The following is a 15,953-nucleotide window of genomic DNA, read 5'->3' on the forward strand; positions in this document are numbered from 1 at the left end:
GAAGAGTGGCTGGAAAGCTGCCCGGCAGAAAAGGACCTGGGGGTGCTGGTGGACGGCCAGCTTAACATGAGCCAGCAGTGTGCCCAGGTGGCCAAGAAGGCCAACAGCATTCTGGCCTGTATCAGGAGCAACGTGGCCAGCAGGAGCAGGGAAGTGATCGTGCCTCTGTACTCGGCACTGGTGAGGCCTCACCTCGAGTACTGTGTCCAGTTCTGGGCCCCTCTGTACCAGAGGGACGTTGAAGTGCTGGAGCGTGTCCAGAGGAGAGCTACCAGGCTGGTGAGGGGTCTGGAGACCAGGTCATATGAGGAGAAGCTGAGGGAGCTGGGCATGTTTAGCTTGGAGAAGAGGAGGCTGAGGGGAGACCTCATTGCCCTCTACAACTACCTGAAAGGAGGTTGTAGAGAGGTGGGTGTTGGATGTAGAGAGGTGGGTGTTGGCCTCTTCTCCCAGGTGAATAATGACAGGACCAGAGGAAATGGTCTGAAGTTGAGGCAGGGGAGGTTTAGATTAGATATTAGGAAGAATTACTTTACTGGAAGAGTGGCCAGGCACTGGAACAGCCTGCCCAGGGAGGTGGTTGAGTCTCCATCCCTAGAGGTATTTAAGAAACGTGTAGATTTGGCACTTCAGGGCATGCTCTAGTGACAGAGATTGTAGGTTGTTTGTTCGTGGGTTTGGGTTTTTTTTGTTTGTTTTTTTTGTGTGTGTGTATTGTTGGACTCAATGATCTCAAAGGTCCCTTCCAACCATGAAGATTCTGTGATTCTATGATTCTATGATTCCTAGTTGCTTAGGCAGCAGAGAGCATTCATCCCGAACCCCGGTGGCTGGACCAGTTCCAGTTTAGTTCAGATCCCATCATCTGCATGCCATGCCATCAAAACCTCCCAGAGAAGGGAAACTCTTCTACTTGAAGAGTGAGAGACTGCAACTGGAGACAGTGCCAAATAGATTTTTCTTTTCCATTGGGCTGATAACTGGGAATAAAGCCAGCTGGAAGACTGCTGGAAGGAAATCTTCCTAACTCTGATCATATTTGCAATCAGTTTTTATGCCAGATGTTGCCTCAGAAAATATGAAAGTCAGCAGACAGTAGTTTTAATATGCAGCTTTGCAACTTGAAAAGGGCTGAGTTTTTATAGAGGGGAAAGAAAATAAAGATTTACTGCTTCCCTGAGGTGCACAGAGTCACTATACGTAGCCAAACAATGCAACATCATGTGGAAAAAACAGATGGGAATCCAAGAAGTTAACAAATGTCCCATAATAAAAACCTACTGAAATAGAAAGATTTTTACAGCTACCCTTCATTTTGAAGAAGTCGTCAAGAGATGCCTGACTTTCTTAATTTAATTTTCAAAATTGATAACGAAAGGAGAAGCTGAGAGCAAATCAGGTTGCTTTTCACAGGAGAACCTGGAAAATGAAGTTCTCATTGGAAAAACCGAATGCTTGAGGACAATGGGTGTTAGGAACAGGTTCGGTTCTTTGCTTTGTCATTTTTTTACCTAAATAAATGCTATGAGTGGGGACCTTTGGGGATGTGGGCCTCCCTCTTCCATCTGTGAAAAGGAATAGTAGCACCTTCCCTAAGCGGTGCATAGCCAATGTGATAATGAAGCCGTATATTAAATATATTAGATAAATTTGGCAGCGGGAGGATTTCAAGATGGTTGGAAGGTAACTTAAATTAATCACGGGATTTTACAGTGAAGGAGATCTTGTCCTTCAGCCTCTTTGAAACAGAATCCCTCAGACAAGCAAAATGGCATCCCCTGTACCTCTTTATTGTAGCACATAGGCGATGGTACAGCTACTGTGTCATTGAACGGATACTAAATGGAGTCTGCATGAAGGTGGAGCTGAGCTGGTGAGTAGGATGGATATTTTCCTATAACAGTTTTGTAGAATTGGTGTTTTATATATGCATGTATATAGGTCAGATTCTGCAGTTTCTCTGCTTACACCAACAATTTCGCTGGACTCAGTAATTTGGGTTTTGTCATACCTTTTTTTCCCTGAGTTTTTAGCCCAGTGTAGGGATGGGATTCATGAGATGGTGCTGGACAAGCTGGTACAGGTCCATGGCACTGTAAGATACCATGGTGAGATACTGGTGCAGGATGGCTGCTGTACAGAGGTGCTGTACCCAGGCAAATCGTTGGGACAGGACACTAAAAGAGCTTTGATCTTTGAGCCTGTAAAATGAAATTTGAGGTGAGATGTGGCAGATCTTCAAAAATATGCAAGGGACCAGGCAACTTGCTCAGCCAGTGCCTTCAATGTGTCCTGCATTTTGCCGTGTTAACCCAGAGGCATGTCGCAGTCAACCTCAGAAACGCAGGCACTGAAGAAGCCACTCCTGTGAAAACCAGAGTGCTTTAGTTGTTGACTTCAACATAAGCAAGACCTACAGGAAACTCCCTTTTCCTTGCACTGAACGTTTAGTCCTTAAGTGAAGTGGAATTAATACCATTGTGCTGTGTGGCTTGAATCTAGCACAACTGGAGCAGAAGTCAATTTGCTGTATTTGAAAGAAAATTAATTAAGGCCTCGTTTGTTTCCCTCAGAGAGAAAAGCTCTGGGTAGTTTCCAGGAGATGATTTATTTTTTTTTTCTGAGCTCCTTTGGTACAGGCCTATATGTACAGAGCAAATGTTGTACAGCTTCGAGCCCCAAATCCCTGTAAGCTTGCAGGCTGCGAGTTGGGTCTTCTGGCTCCCATGACGGCGTGACAGCCCCAGCGGCTGCTCCGCAATTGTGCGCTGCATTTCAAATCACAAAAAAGGGAAATTATCTCATTGCAGTCAATATTGGCAGTACTCCGAGAAGGGAAATGTCATGGCAGAGATGATGCTTGTGGCCTGGTTTAGCCTCACCTGTCTTTTATCAGCAGGCTGTGAACTGCGCAGAGGGAGGTGTGAAGGGGTTTGGAGACGAGGGGCTCAGCATCATCCCCTCGGCTCTTGGCATGCTCCAGCGAGGTAGGAAGGTAGATGGTGCGCCAGGTTTTCTGGTTTACTGTTGTTTTGCCTGTGTTGCTTCAGGAGTCTTTTGGAGATGAGCTTTTCTATTTACATCTGCTCTGAATATTAATAAATGACTAATGCCCTACTAAACACGAAAAATGTGAGTGGGTTCCAGTTTACGGTCCTGGAAGTGCAATAGGGGGCTGGCAGAAGAGATGTGTGCAGGAAGGAATGGGAGAAAACAAAGCAAAACAGGAGAGGTAAACCATACAGGAGGCTAATGGGCTGTGGGGATTTCAGGAGCACTTAAAAACTGATTTACTGCTGCAGAAATCCCACGTCAAACGAGTTGCCAATGAATAGGTCACGTAGGTGTTATCAGCAAGAAGGCAAAGGAGCAAGAGAGTGTGTGGCTGTCATGTACACCCGAGTGGGAGATGCCGTTTGCTGGAATCATGCCTGGCATGCTGCCGGCTCCGAGGAACAAAAGGTACTTCTGGTGTGATGCCAGCTACCTGCTTTGCCACTGGAATCTGGACGTGGGGGATTCATGGAAGCAGCCAAAGGTGAGTAGCTCTCCTGCATCTTAGTCGTAAGAGTTTTGGAGCTGTCTCGCTAAGGAGAAAAGGTTTGTGAGGGAGCCCTGTGAAGCTGTATTGGGTTTGCGTGGCAATGTTTTGGTAGTGGGAGGGCTACAGGGGTGGCTCCTGTGAGAAGCTGCTAGAAGCTTCCCCTATATCCAAGAGAGCCAATGCCAGACAGCTCCAAGAAGGACTCACCATTGGCCAAGGCCGAGCCTGTCAGTGATGGTAACTGATAGTGCCTCTGTGAGATCATATTTAAGAAGGGGGGGGGGGGGGAACCAAACAAAACTGCAGAACAGCAAGAGCAGCAGGAGAAAGGAGTGAGAATATGTGAGAGGAACACTCTGCAGACACCAAGGTCAGTGAAGAAGCAGGGGGAGGAGGTGCTCCAGGCACCGGAGCAGAGATTCCCCCACAACCTGTGGTGAAGACCATGGTGAGGCAGGCTGTCCCCCTGCAGCCCATGGAGTTTTACAGTGGAGCAGATATTCACCTGCAGCCCGTGGAGGATCCAACGCTGGAGCAGGTGGATGCCCAAAGGAGGCTGTGACCCAGTGAGAAGCCCACGCTGGAGCAGGTTTGCTGGCAGGACTTATGACCCTGTGGAAGGGACCCATGCTGGAGCAGTCTGTTCCTGAAGGACTGCACCCTGTGGAAGAGACCCACGCTGGAGCAGTTCACGAAGAACTGCAGCCCATGGGAAAGACTCAGATTGGAGAAGTTCATGTCTCCCGATGGAGAGACCCCATGCTGGAGCAGGGGAAGAGTGTGAGGAGTCCTCTCCCTGAGGAAGAAGGAGCAGCGTGTGATGAACTGACCACAACCCCCATCCCCATCCCCCTGTGCCGCTCTTGTGGAGGAGGTAAAGAAAAATTGGGAGTGAAGTTGAGCCCTAGAAGAAGGGAGGGGTGGGGGGAAGGTGTTTTAAGATTTGGTTTTATTTCTCATTACCCTACTCTGATTTGATTGCTAATAAATTAAACTAATTTGCCCAAGTCAAGTCTGTCGTGCCCATGATAATAGTTGGTGAATGATCTCTCCCTGCCCCTATCTCGACTCATGAGTCTTTCATTGTTTTCTCTTCCCCGGCCAGCTGAGGAGGGGAGTGATAGAGTGGCTCTGGTGTGCAGGAGCTCATAGCGCAGGGGAGGAGGACGTTGCACAGGATGGTAACGTTACCAGGGGTCTCATGAGTAAGGATGAATTGTATCGCAGCCTGAGGTAACGTTATCTCTTAGGCTATTTTTTCTCCTCTGATAGTGCTTAGATTGTCATGTCACCTTTTCCAGCTGAGCACTACCATCAGGAACCATATTTTATCTGTGGCTTCTCTCTCAGAAGGAAAATTAACTCAAAATTGGGGTCATATTAGATACGTGGTGCCTGGACAGACATTGATAACCTGTGAAGTCCATCATGGGATGGAAGGGATGGGCAGGCATGTGCATGAGGGTGAAAGGTACCATTTGTTATCACAAGGATGCGAAGGGCTTTCAGCAGTTTGAAGGAGAGGATACAGATTTCATGGCTGGGATTAAAAAGATGTTTCTTTTATCTGAATAATCCAGTGGCAGGTCTGGATCTGGTGGGCAGCAGCCGTCCCTGTGGGAGAACTATCAAGACGTGCAGAACAGCGTGCGTTCGCTGCACTAGGAGAGATGCTTTGTATTGCTGTAAAATGGGGCTTCCCCCCAGGCCATGAGCAGCCCAGCCTCCTCCACCATCCCATTGCTGTGGCCTTGCCAAGGGAACCAGCAGGAAAAGTGGTGTGGGGTGCCCCACTGCCCCCATGTGTGGGCCACCCTCTTCCCCCAGCCCCCTGCCAGCGGGTCACAGCCTGACCAAATGCCCACCGTTGTCTCTGCCAGGAAGGAGTGTGTTGATGGGCTAGGACTCCTGTGATAGTAATATTCCTTCTGTGGAATAAAAGCAACATCCATAACCACCGGATAAGAAATTAATTGTCTAATCAGATGGGGCTGCACAAAATAAACGTGCTTGGACCTTCCAGTGAAATTTGGCAGCTTTCATGCTTTAAAATTTCTGCTATCCATAATTAATGTTTCAATAAATTATTTCTTTTCACTTCTATTCAAGCAACCTGAAAGCCTTTGAACATCAGGAAAACTGTGACAAAATATCTGGGTTGAGATTGTAAGCTTTTTGCCTGGGGCAGAGGTGCTCTGGTGGTAGCAGCTCCCCATCTTCCTTTATTGACACGTGTGTAAAAAACGGAAAATAGTTCACCTCCTGTTCAGAACCCAGAGCCTGAAAAGAATGGGACCAGTAGGTCACAGGCACTGGGCGGTGAAGAGGGAGGTACCTGTTTTGGGGGGAGTTGTTGGCATTTACCTCCTCTGAAGCATCGGCTGTTGGTTAATGCTGGAAACAGGACCCTGGATTAGACGGATCCGTGTCTAATACAGCATGGCAAATTTGATGTAAAAGGCATTAGTCTGCGATACTTTGGACATATAGGAGAGTCTGTAAATGCTGATTTCTGTGATTCCACGATCGACAAAAAACCAAGCACAGTCCCATTAGTGTATCTGAGGGCCCAAAGGAAGAGCACAGCGTTTTTTTAATTACGGTTTGATACAGTTATAAAGAGAAATGTGTAGTAATAGGAATTAAGGAAAAAAAGTATAGCATATAAATGAAAAAGTACCTCTAAATATTTTAAAACATTAACTGTTTGAGCCTGAAAATGTGAATCCGCCTCCAGCGAGAGGCCATTTTAGTGAGGATTTGCCAGGAGTTGTGCCTTTTTGGGTGCGTTAATGCTCCGAGCAGAGGGAGCAGCATGGCAGCCTCCTCACTGCTCTCCTCTTCCAGAGGTGTGTGGGTTTCCAAACTTCCCCTCCAGGTCCAGAAGAGCTGCGCCAGTGGATCAAAACTGGAGCAAAATGCAAAGGTGGAAGGGACAGAGTGGAAATCCTGGCCCACGTCCAAGATTTCACAAAAAGAGCAGCTGTGTGAATCGGCAGGTTTTGTGTGCAGCTCCAGCTTCTGCTCTCTTCCTTCCTGCCTTCAGGCATGTTTTTCCGGATGACCATGTGGTTTTTTCCTGCTTTTTTGGTTTTGAAATGCTTACGTGGGGAGTATTTATTGGGAATGTTTTGTCACGTACCGTATTCATGTCTTACATCCGATCGAGTGATGGCAAGCCATTTCTATAGCCTGTTATGGGCTTTTACTATCAACGTTCACTGTGCTATTGTGGAAAAATTGGAAAAGTAAACTTCCCTCCACATTTCCAGTAGAGCTACGTATGCTTCCCTCCTCCATATAAGAGGGAGAAAAGATAACTCTCCATAGCAAAATATGAATAATGCAGCAGATCTATAGAAGGTAAGTGTTAATTCAAGGAAGAGAAAGGAAAGCACAAAAAGAGATCCTTCTTGATTCCCTGCGGGCACTGTTGGGTACAGAAGTGGTGTCTTGGGAGAGGCTGTGAATAGCAGATGAAGGGAGAGGAGGTGGCAAGAAGGTGCAGAACTTCCCCCAAGACCTGCGGGCACCAAACCCCTGTGAGCGTGTTCTCCTCCTCCAGCCACGGCTTGGCCTTGGACTTTCTCACCAGCAACCAACAAGGACGGGGCCAGGTGTGGCTTGTCTTTCCACAGGCCGGTCACTTGCAGGGTCCGCCTGGGAGGGGAGCCGCAGGGGCTGCCAGCAGGTAAGTGGGAGAGAACAGAGCGAGGGACAGCTGGCAGATGGCCTGCTGAAATAACAGCTGCTGAAGGGGCTCAACGTGGCTTCTGTCCTGCTGTGGTATATTCACAGCGATGTATCCATGGCAGAGCCTCTCCCCTGCCCGAGCTCTGGTACGATTCAGAGCTGCAGCAAAGGCAACAGGTATCTCACTGTGAGATAAACCCCTCGCCCTGGGAACAAATGGGCTGAAAACGCACGTAAACAAGTTGGATTTGGCTAACAAGGCCAAGTGCAGGGCCCTGCACATGGGTCGGGGCAATCCCAAGCACAAATACAGGCTGGGAGGAGAATGGCTTGAGGGCAGCCCGGAGGAGAAGGGCTTGGGGGTGTTGGTGGATGAGAAGCTCAGCATGAGCCGGCAATGCGCACTCGCAGCCCAGAAAGCCAACTGTATCCTGGGCTGCATCAAAAGAAGCGTGGCCAGCAGGTGGAGGGAGGTGATTCTGCCCCTCTACTCTGCTCTGGTGAGGCCCCACCTGGAGTACTGCAGCCAGCTCTGGAGCCCTCAGCACAAGAAGGAGGTGGACATGTTGGAATGGGACTAGAGAAGGGCCACAAAGAATGATCAAAGGGCTGGAGCACCTCTGCTATGAGGACAGGCTGAGGGAGTTGGGGTTGTTCAGCCTGGAGAAGAGAAGGCTCGGGGGAGACCTTACAGTGGCCTTCCAGTACCTAAAGGGGGCCTACGGGAGAGATGGGGAGGGACTCCTTATCAGGGAATGGAGCCACAGGACGAGGGGAAACGGTTTTAAACTGGAAGAGGGGAGATTTAGGCTAGAGATGAGGAACAAATCCTTTACTGTGAGGGTGGGGAGGCACTGGCACAGGTTGCCCAGGGAGGTTGTGGATGATGCCCCATCCCTGGAAGCGTTCAAGGCCGGGCTGGATGGGGCTTTGAGGAGCCTGGACTAAGCGTGAGGTGTCCCGAACCCCCACCAAACCCCCTGCGGGCGCCCCCTCCTCCTGCCACAACGGCTCATCCCTTCCCACAGCTCCCCCTAGCGGCCGCGCCGCGTCACCGTCGGTCGGCGCGGCCCCTTTAAGGCCCGCCAGGCCCCGCCCCGCCCCGCGCGCCGCCGGCCGGCGGCGCGCGGGGCGGGGCGGGGCCTGGCGGGCGGCGGCGGCTGTGGCGGCGGCCGGGGCGTTGGGCGGGCGAGACGCCGGGGCGGCCGGGGCGTGCGGCCGCCGACCTTCACCCCCTCCGCCCCGCCACCGCTGCGGCTACCGCCGCCCCGCCGCCCCTCCGCCGGCACCGCACCGCCCGGCCAGGCGCCGGCCGCGACCCGCCCGGTGAGCCGCCGCGGGGGAGGGTTGCGCATGACCCGCTTGAGGGGGGGCTGCTCCGCTGAGGGGCCGGGGTGGGGGGGGCAGGCAGCGGCCTGGCTCCGGCGGGGCCTGCCGCCGGCGTGCGGAGGAGGGTTTCCGCCTACCTGCACGGCGGAGGGCCGGCTGAGGCGGAAGGGCTCGGCGGCGCGGAGCGGCCCCCGCGGGGAGAGAAAGGGAGAGGGGACCCGCCTGCCGGCCCCTGCGCGCCTCTCCGTGTGGCGGCGGTTGCCCTCCGTGAGGCGATGGTCGCCGTTCGTGGTGGGGCGGCGGCGGGACCCCCGTCCCCGCCCGGGGGTGGGCGACGGGCTGTCCGGCCGGTCCTGTCACATCAGATCACCTGTGGGGCTTGTGTGTCCTTCCCCCCCCCCGTCCCCGGTGTCGCCGCGGCGTGGGGGCCGGGAGCCGCGACAGGGTCGGGCCTTTCCCCGGGGTTTGCGGTCTTCACCCGTGAGCGTTCAGGCGTGCGGAGCCTGCCCGGTGTGGGATGAGCCTCTGGGATTTAAACACCCAGCCGGGGAGCGTTGCTTGCTGTCGTAGGTTTTTCCTCTCGTAGAGCTCAGGGGTGCGCAGAGGAAAAGCGGCGTCTGAGGTGAAGGCGCTGCTGCAGACGCTTTAACGCGAGAAACTTTGTGTTCGGGAGGGCTTTGCTTTCTTATTTGTGATGCCTTAACCGTGCCTAGAGGTCAGAGCTTCCCTGGCAGCTGCCTTTACACGTGTGCAGTGCTGAGGCTGAACCTCTACCCGCCTGTAACAAATCTATCCTAAATCCCCCGGAGCACCCGGGACTCAAAAATAGCCTCGCTGGGCTTTTGAGAACTGAAAAGCAATAGCTGTTTTAACTATCCCTAAAATTGAGTAAAAGGTACCATAATAAATAGTTTCTTATTTACTTAATGCAAACAGTGGCACATTTTTTAATCTCCGTAGCGTTCTTTTAAACAGACTGATGCAAATACAGTAGTTTCAAGTGGGCTTATTCTCAAGAAGGTTGCATACGTTATTGTTGGGAACGGACTTGATCTCGGTGTAGTTACACCGGTGGTTCTCGGTGTAGTTGTTGAGTGGAAGGAGGTGAGAGGAAGTAAACACGTAAATTAAAAATATCCTGAAGTCGTCTTTGGAACGGTTGAGAGCTAAACTGAGCTGATGGGCAGAGAGGATTTTGCACTTGTCTGGTTGCGCTTCCTAGTGGCTTTTTGTGCCTGTTCCCATAAATGCTATTATGTAATGGTGCTTCTCTTGGCAGGAGTCTATTGTCACCGTAATTCCTGAGGTTTCTGGAGCAATGCAGCTTGTTCAGGAGTGTCAGTGGTCAGAACAATGGGAAGAAAAGTTCTTAAGAGGAGGTTTTAACCTCTTTAATTTTTCATGCGGTAGGACTAGGCTCAAGACATCTGGATCTCTTCCAGAGTATCTTTACTGACCTTCTGTTTGTTGTTCAGCTTGTCTTTCTCTTCTCCCAGGCTGTGCTATAGGTATCAGGCACCCGCTTGCATCCTGCATCAGAGCTAGGGAGACATTGCCTCTCTGCTTTAATAAGAACAATTTTTATACTTCTCTATTTTTTGTGTTTTTTTTTTTTTCCCCTCTGAACAGAAGCAGAAGTGGTAAAGTTATTTTCAGAGCACTTAACTGTTGCTTAGAAAAAAATACTTGAGATAATGGGGAAAGGGGACTCTCCCAGTCTGCATCTCCAGTTAGAACTTGTCTGTATACATCAAAGGGAGGCACAATGCCTAAGCAGAGAGAGAATTTGCATACTAAATGCCAGTGCTCTAAGGATCAGTGCTTTTGTGTCTGCAGTTTATCGTTGATTTCATCCACAGCCTCCTCTTCAGGTGTCTGTCATAAATCTCTTTGCAAGTCTGCCTCCTTTTCTTTTTCTTGTGCCACACTATTTTTCAGGCGTATATTTCAATGCAGAGAGAATAATTCCAGTATTGTAATGTGGTGGCCAGTTGTGGCACTGTCAGTTTTACGGGTCACACTGCTGTCTTTTTATATGTTGCATGTTGTTTCTGGTAGTGATTCCGTAAGCAAAACCTTGAGAAGTAAAACAACTTCTTCCCCCCCCCTTGTTCGGAGTTTCATCTGCCCTCTTAAATTGTCTTGTCCTGTTATGTAAATGAGTGTTTTATGGACCACTAAAGAGGAGAGTACCACCTGAAAGCAGGAAGGTCTGTCTCTTTAAGGGGCCACTGGGATGAAGGAAATGTGCCTGAAAGACCTGCAACCTAATCTAACTAGCTTTTAAAATCGAAGATGATTGTTATCCCTTTGTGGTGTGCAGAGTAGCACATGGCAAGGGAACTCTTAGACAAGTCGTGATCAACACCCAGGTGCCCTCACGTTCCTACTTTAAAGGGATTTCTTAGTCCGCAGATGCTTCAATGAAGTTCGGGTCTGGGAAAGTACTGATCTGGAGGCTGAAATTTCCCAACCGCACTATTACTGTAGCAGGGACTTTAGTTCTGTCACCTTCTCTCTGCTTGTCATGCAAATTGGCCACCTGTGGTCTTTGAGGAGGGCCCAGTGTCCTTGAGTTGTTCAGTCACCGTGTATCTGCTGAAACAGTTTCCAGGCAGTTATCAGCAGAGTTTATATTTAGTGCAGCATGTGAAGGTGGACTGAAATGGCTGCTTGAGCTCATGAGCTGCCTGGGGAGTCAGCGAGCAATGGTTACTGAAGTCACTAAATGTGTGTTCTGCCTGTAGTGTAGTGATTTTCATGGGATTAGTTCTGTCCTGTGATCATGGTTGTTTTCAGCTGTTTTATTCCTGTCTGGAGAATTGTTTCAGTGCTCAGGGAGAGCAGTCTGCAGTGGCCTTAACCTCAGCTGTGCAACCTTCTCGCTGCAGACTTGGGTTTCTGTGTCTGCGGCGGTTCCTGTTGCATCACTTCTGCTTTTTATCAGTGTATGTGCTCACACCACAGCTATCTACTGCTGTACCGCCCCGATACCTCTCTTGCTTGTTCTGCTTTCATGAGAAAACAGATGTAAGCTGCCGGCCTCTGTCAGTCCAGGAAGATTTGACACAGCACCCAGAGTCTGTGTCAGGCCACTGCTGTCTTTTTTTTTTTTTTTTTTTTTTATTTCCCCTTTTGAAAGTTGCATCTCTTCTTGTTAACCTGAGATCCTCCCAGAGGAGCCCATTGCCTGCCGATACGTGCGTGAAAGGTCAGTAGCTTGAAAGTCTTGCTCCAGCGTTTCCCAGTCTGCATCCTGTTGTGCACTCTGCCTGGTACCGGGACTCCCCGCAGCTCCCCTGCCCCCTGAGCCACTTGTCGGCTGCTATAAGCAGCTGATCCCAGCTGATCAGGCTTAGCAGGGAGAGAAGGGATCTTTCACTGGCAGGGCTGGGCCCACTTGCCTGAAAGATTCCCGGGGTGAGGCGGGGGGAGAGGCAGCAGGGATTGAATTCTGCTTTAGGAATATGTAAATAGAAACATGAAGGTGTTTCCTAGAACAGGAAAAACTTAACCCATACTCGCAAAGGTGCTTGTTCATAATGTGGTGTTGATTACAGTAGATTTCTCTTGCCAGAAATACAGTAGTCAGTAATTATATTTATCTAGTTGTCATGACAAGCGTCATGTCTTTAGAAATGCCATCATACATGTTTAATCTCTGTTATGAAGCTGTTCTGGGTACAAATGGAATTACTTCAGATATAACGACTTAATCCCCAGCACAGAGAGTAGTAGTTAGGGACAGGTAGATGACTTTGATGAAGCACACTCTGTCTTTGCAAGTCCTTCTGTGTAATTCACCCAGCTTTGCTGTTGTGTAGTTATGTAGACGTTTTCCTTGACTCTGCTAGCAGACTCATTTGAGCAGCTGCAAAAATTCATTTTAAGTTTAACCAGTGGAAATGCTTCTTATAAATTTCAGGAAGTGGGCTTTTGTACGTAGCAAGAAATATTTTCGCCCACCACTGGTATGCTGTTTTTTTGTTACTGAGTAGTGGCAGCTAGTGCTCTCTCACAGGAAGCTTAATGTTCTGGTGCAGCTTACTTTTTGATGCAGTCTGCAAACTGTGTATTTTCCGGCTGAAGCTAGTGATGCTAACAAGAGACCAGTAGAAGCCTGGCCTGTTGTTTGCTTGCTTATTTGTTTATTTTAAACTGATGATATTTATGTGTGATAATTGAAGACAGTTTATTGAGTAAGCCCACGCTGTCAAAGAGCTGCAGGGCCAGAAGTTAGAGGTCTAAAAGCCCCTGCCTCTTTCCCACTGCTTCAGTTGTCCCCTTCCCCCAGCTTCTGGCTTTCGCTGACCCTGTGTGGAACAGCGGGCAGGCTCCGAAAGTGAAGTGTACACTGTGGACCTTCTCCACAGCACAAAGGATCGATGTGTCTCTTATGGCTCTGGTGATTCCCCGAGGGGAACTGCTCTCCTGGCAAACAGCCCACCCAGCAGTAAATTTGCATCCTGGTATAAGTGAGTGTGAAGTGGAATGGGTTGGTCATCACCTCTGCAGCAGTAACCTTGTAGGCAAGCTAAAGTACAGCTTTTGGAGCTGGTAGAGCAGGGTAAAGGGAAACTGGCTTCTGGAAGCACTTTTATGTGGAGAATGAAACACTGCGTTGTATTTGTGCTACAGACTAGAATGGCTTTCAGTCCAGCAGTGTAAACTCCCTTGCCTTGTAGATGCTTGAACTTTGCTAGGCTGAAATGTGCACCATTTTAACCTCACGCTCAGAAGTGAACCCATTTCAATACTCTTTGTCCATAGCTTCCTTAGCTTACACTTTAAAAGCTCCAGAACCATTTTGAAAACTTTAAAGCTGTTTACGTTTCCCCTCAACTCATTTTCCTACTGATTTGTAATTAAATATTGCTGTGGTTTGCTGGTGCTCCTGTTTTTTTCCCTGCATTGGTTTAATGAGGTTTTGTAACAAAATGAGTGGGAACTGAAAGAATCTCTGATCAAAATTCCACTTGTTTGGGAATGAAGATAGGTAGGAAATTATGTTGGAGTATTGGATCTCTTTCTCTGGGACTCTTAAAGTAGCAAAAGTTTTAAGACGGAAATCCTGTTGATACATCAGTCTGGTTTAAAAAAAAAAAAAAAAACACCAAAAAAAAACCCCTGATCCCAACCCCCAAATTTCTGTAAGGGAGATTGAGAATGATGTTCTGCTGTATAAAAATATAGATCTTTCAATAGCTAAACTTGCAACTTGATTTTCAACAGTAGTTGTCAAAAGCAGCTTGCTTTGGAAGGAGCTGTAGTTTTTATGTGTAGTTTTAAATACATAGATTAGTGAAATGCTCGATTTGTCTCTGACCCATTTAAGATGTTTGGGATTTTTGTCTTCTTGGTAAATAACTTCTGGAAAGTCTGCAAGGAGTAGATACTAAAGCAGCCCACACTAATACAATTATATTGTGGGATATGCCAGGATCTCCTTTGGGTATTGGAGCCCATTTGTGCCAATCACTCTCACAAGACATTTTATTTGTTAGAGTAGTAAGGTGCTCTAATGTTAATTAAAACTCCTTTAAATGCAGGGCAGGGGGAAGCTAAAGATGCTAACAGGGTATTCATTGCTCTGTAATGAGCCAAAAAGCAAAAGAAGGCTGATATGCAGTAAAGAAGACTTAACAGTACTTTTTAATTCTCTGCAGTGTTGGGGATTCGTTATACAGAAACTCTCCCCAAAACAGCCTGTATAGGTTATCCTTCAGTGTTGGTGCACAGCCTGAGGAGAGTCCCTTCTGCACCAAAACACCAGCCTGGAATGGTGATTGACATCTCTGCTTTTCAAGAGAAGTGTCAAAATTACAGAGCATTGCTAAGAGCGTATGAAAGCTTCACTTCTCCATCTGCCGCTGTGTATGCCGCTGGTGACCCAGCAGCCATATGTGGGATCATCCTGAAAGCTTTGAACCCAGCTCCTCTCTGAGGGCCCCTCGCTCCTTTTGAAAGTGTAAAAAGGGCATGCAGCTTGTTTCAGGAGAGGGAGGCTCCTGTTTTCCCCTTAGGAAAATCTAGTAGTACATCTTTATAAAGCTAAAGCATTATTGCAAAGAGCTGTGTGATCCTGAAATGCTGCAAACTGATTCTGTCATGTGCAACAAAAATATGCTGGAGACTCATTGCAGGCTTTGCCCTGGCTTTGTGAGCAGGGGCTATAAAACCATACAAGCCTACTAATGGAGATCCATTAAAAACTGCTTCATGGGTATGGGGAGCAAGGGTGTACAATCAGCGGTTGTGTCTTTTCATAAGCGTATGATTATTTAAGTTGAATGAGAGACATGAAGTGGAGTTCGCTAGGCTTACTTTTAATTTCATTAGCTGTGAGAACCTCCATCTCAAGTCTGTTCCTGGTTTGCTGTCTTGCAGGGCTTGCACACTTCTGAGACTCAAAAAGCTGAGATTTAAGTATGACAATGAAATGTTTAACAACAAAGGAGATCTTTAAGTGTGCTAGACAAAAATTCCTTTCAGCTGCACAGCTTTTACATTCACTTTTGGATGACCAGTTTGCCCAGCTCTCTGTTGGTTGCTGTGCTTTCCTAGGTGGAGAAGGTTACCTTATTAATAGCAATCTTTTTAAGTCTTGGAATTTTTAGTATTGATGCTGAATTAAAAGGGTATGTGGGGGGATAAGAGATGATAAAACATACTGGTGGTTTTTTGGCACCATAGAAATAAATTTCCTTTCTCCTATGCTCGTTTGGGAAGTACACAGTATTTGTGATCACTAGATTTTTATTTGTAGAAGTGCATGTGTGTATCCAACAACTGGACTTGATACAGTTCTAATAGGTGTATTTCAGGTCACTTCTCAGAAGTTTCTGTCCCATTGAAAAAAAAAAAAAATTAACAAAGCTTGAGTGCTGCTGAAAAATGTTTTCAGTAACACTCTGCTATGCTTGAAACTGTGGTCCGTTCTCTTATACTTGAGATTTTTAATGGAATGTGTGAGGGTAGTTTTGAATATTCTTTGTTTTTGAGTAATTTGTGCAGTATATATCAAACCCAGATCTGGATTTTGTGGGTAATGTCTGTGCCTGAAGCATAGCTGTGTGCCTGTGTCCTAAAAACATAATAGAGCTGCTTCTGCCCCTCAGCCTTCTAGCTCTTTCATGTGACAGTGCCATTCTTATCCCCTATGTACTCACAGCTAATACTTAGTTTTTTGTGCATTCCTAGGTGTGTGAATCAACCTATCGCCACTGAATCATCACTTTAATCATACTAACTTGACAACCATTGTATGCCAGCTTGTGTCAACACCAGGTAAGATGAAAGCTAGTGCTGTTACTTTATTTTTCCTGACTCTTTGCTTTTTAAACCTGCATTTTGTCCAAATGCCATGACTCTCCTGTAGACTAAAGTC

The 15,953-nt window shown here is 48.0% G+C and overlaps 1 protein-coding gene across 3 annotated transcripts in view; it reads left to right on the top strand.

The window, feature by feature from the left end:
• The first annotated feature begins 8,410 nt into the window (after positions 1 to 8,410).
• The window catches only part of SUSD6 (sushi domain containing 6), an 87,706-nt gene continuing 80,163 nt past the window's right edge, over positions 8,411 to 15,953 (top strand). For 2 of the 3 annotated variants that reach the window (XM_054197955.1, XM_054197957.1), the window contains exons 1-2: positions 8,411 to 8,563; positions 15,767 to 15,853. The gene's annotated coding sequence lies outside the window, so the exon portion shown is untranslated. Of the gene's footprint in view, positions 8,564 to 10,212; positions 11,778 to 15,766; positions 15,854 to 15,953 lie in introns of those variants that run through there. The other variant, XM_054197956.1, reaches the window with a different exon arrangement.

The sequence above is a fragment of the Rissa tridactyla genome, chromosome 4, assembly GCF_028500815.1.
Source record: "Rissa tridactyla isolate bRisTri1 chromosome 4, bRisTri1.patW.cur.20221130, whole genome shotgun sequence".
In the NCBI taxonomy this organism is placed as follows: domain Eukaryota; kingdom Metazoa; phylum Chordata; class Aves; order Charadriiformes; family Laridae; genus Rissa; species Rissa tridactyla.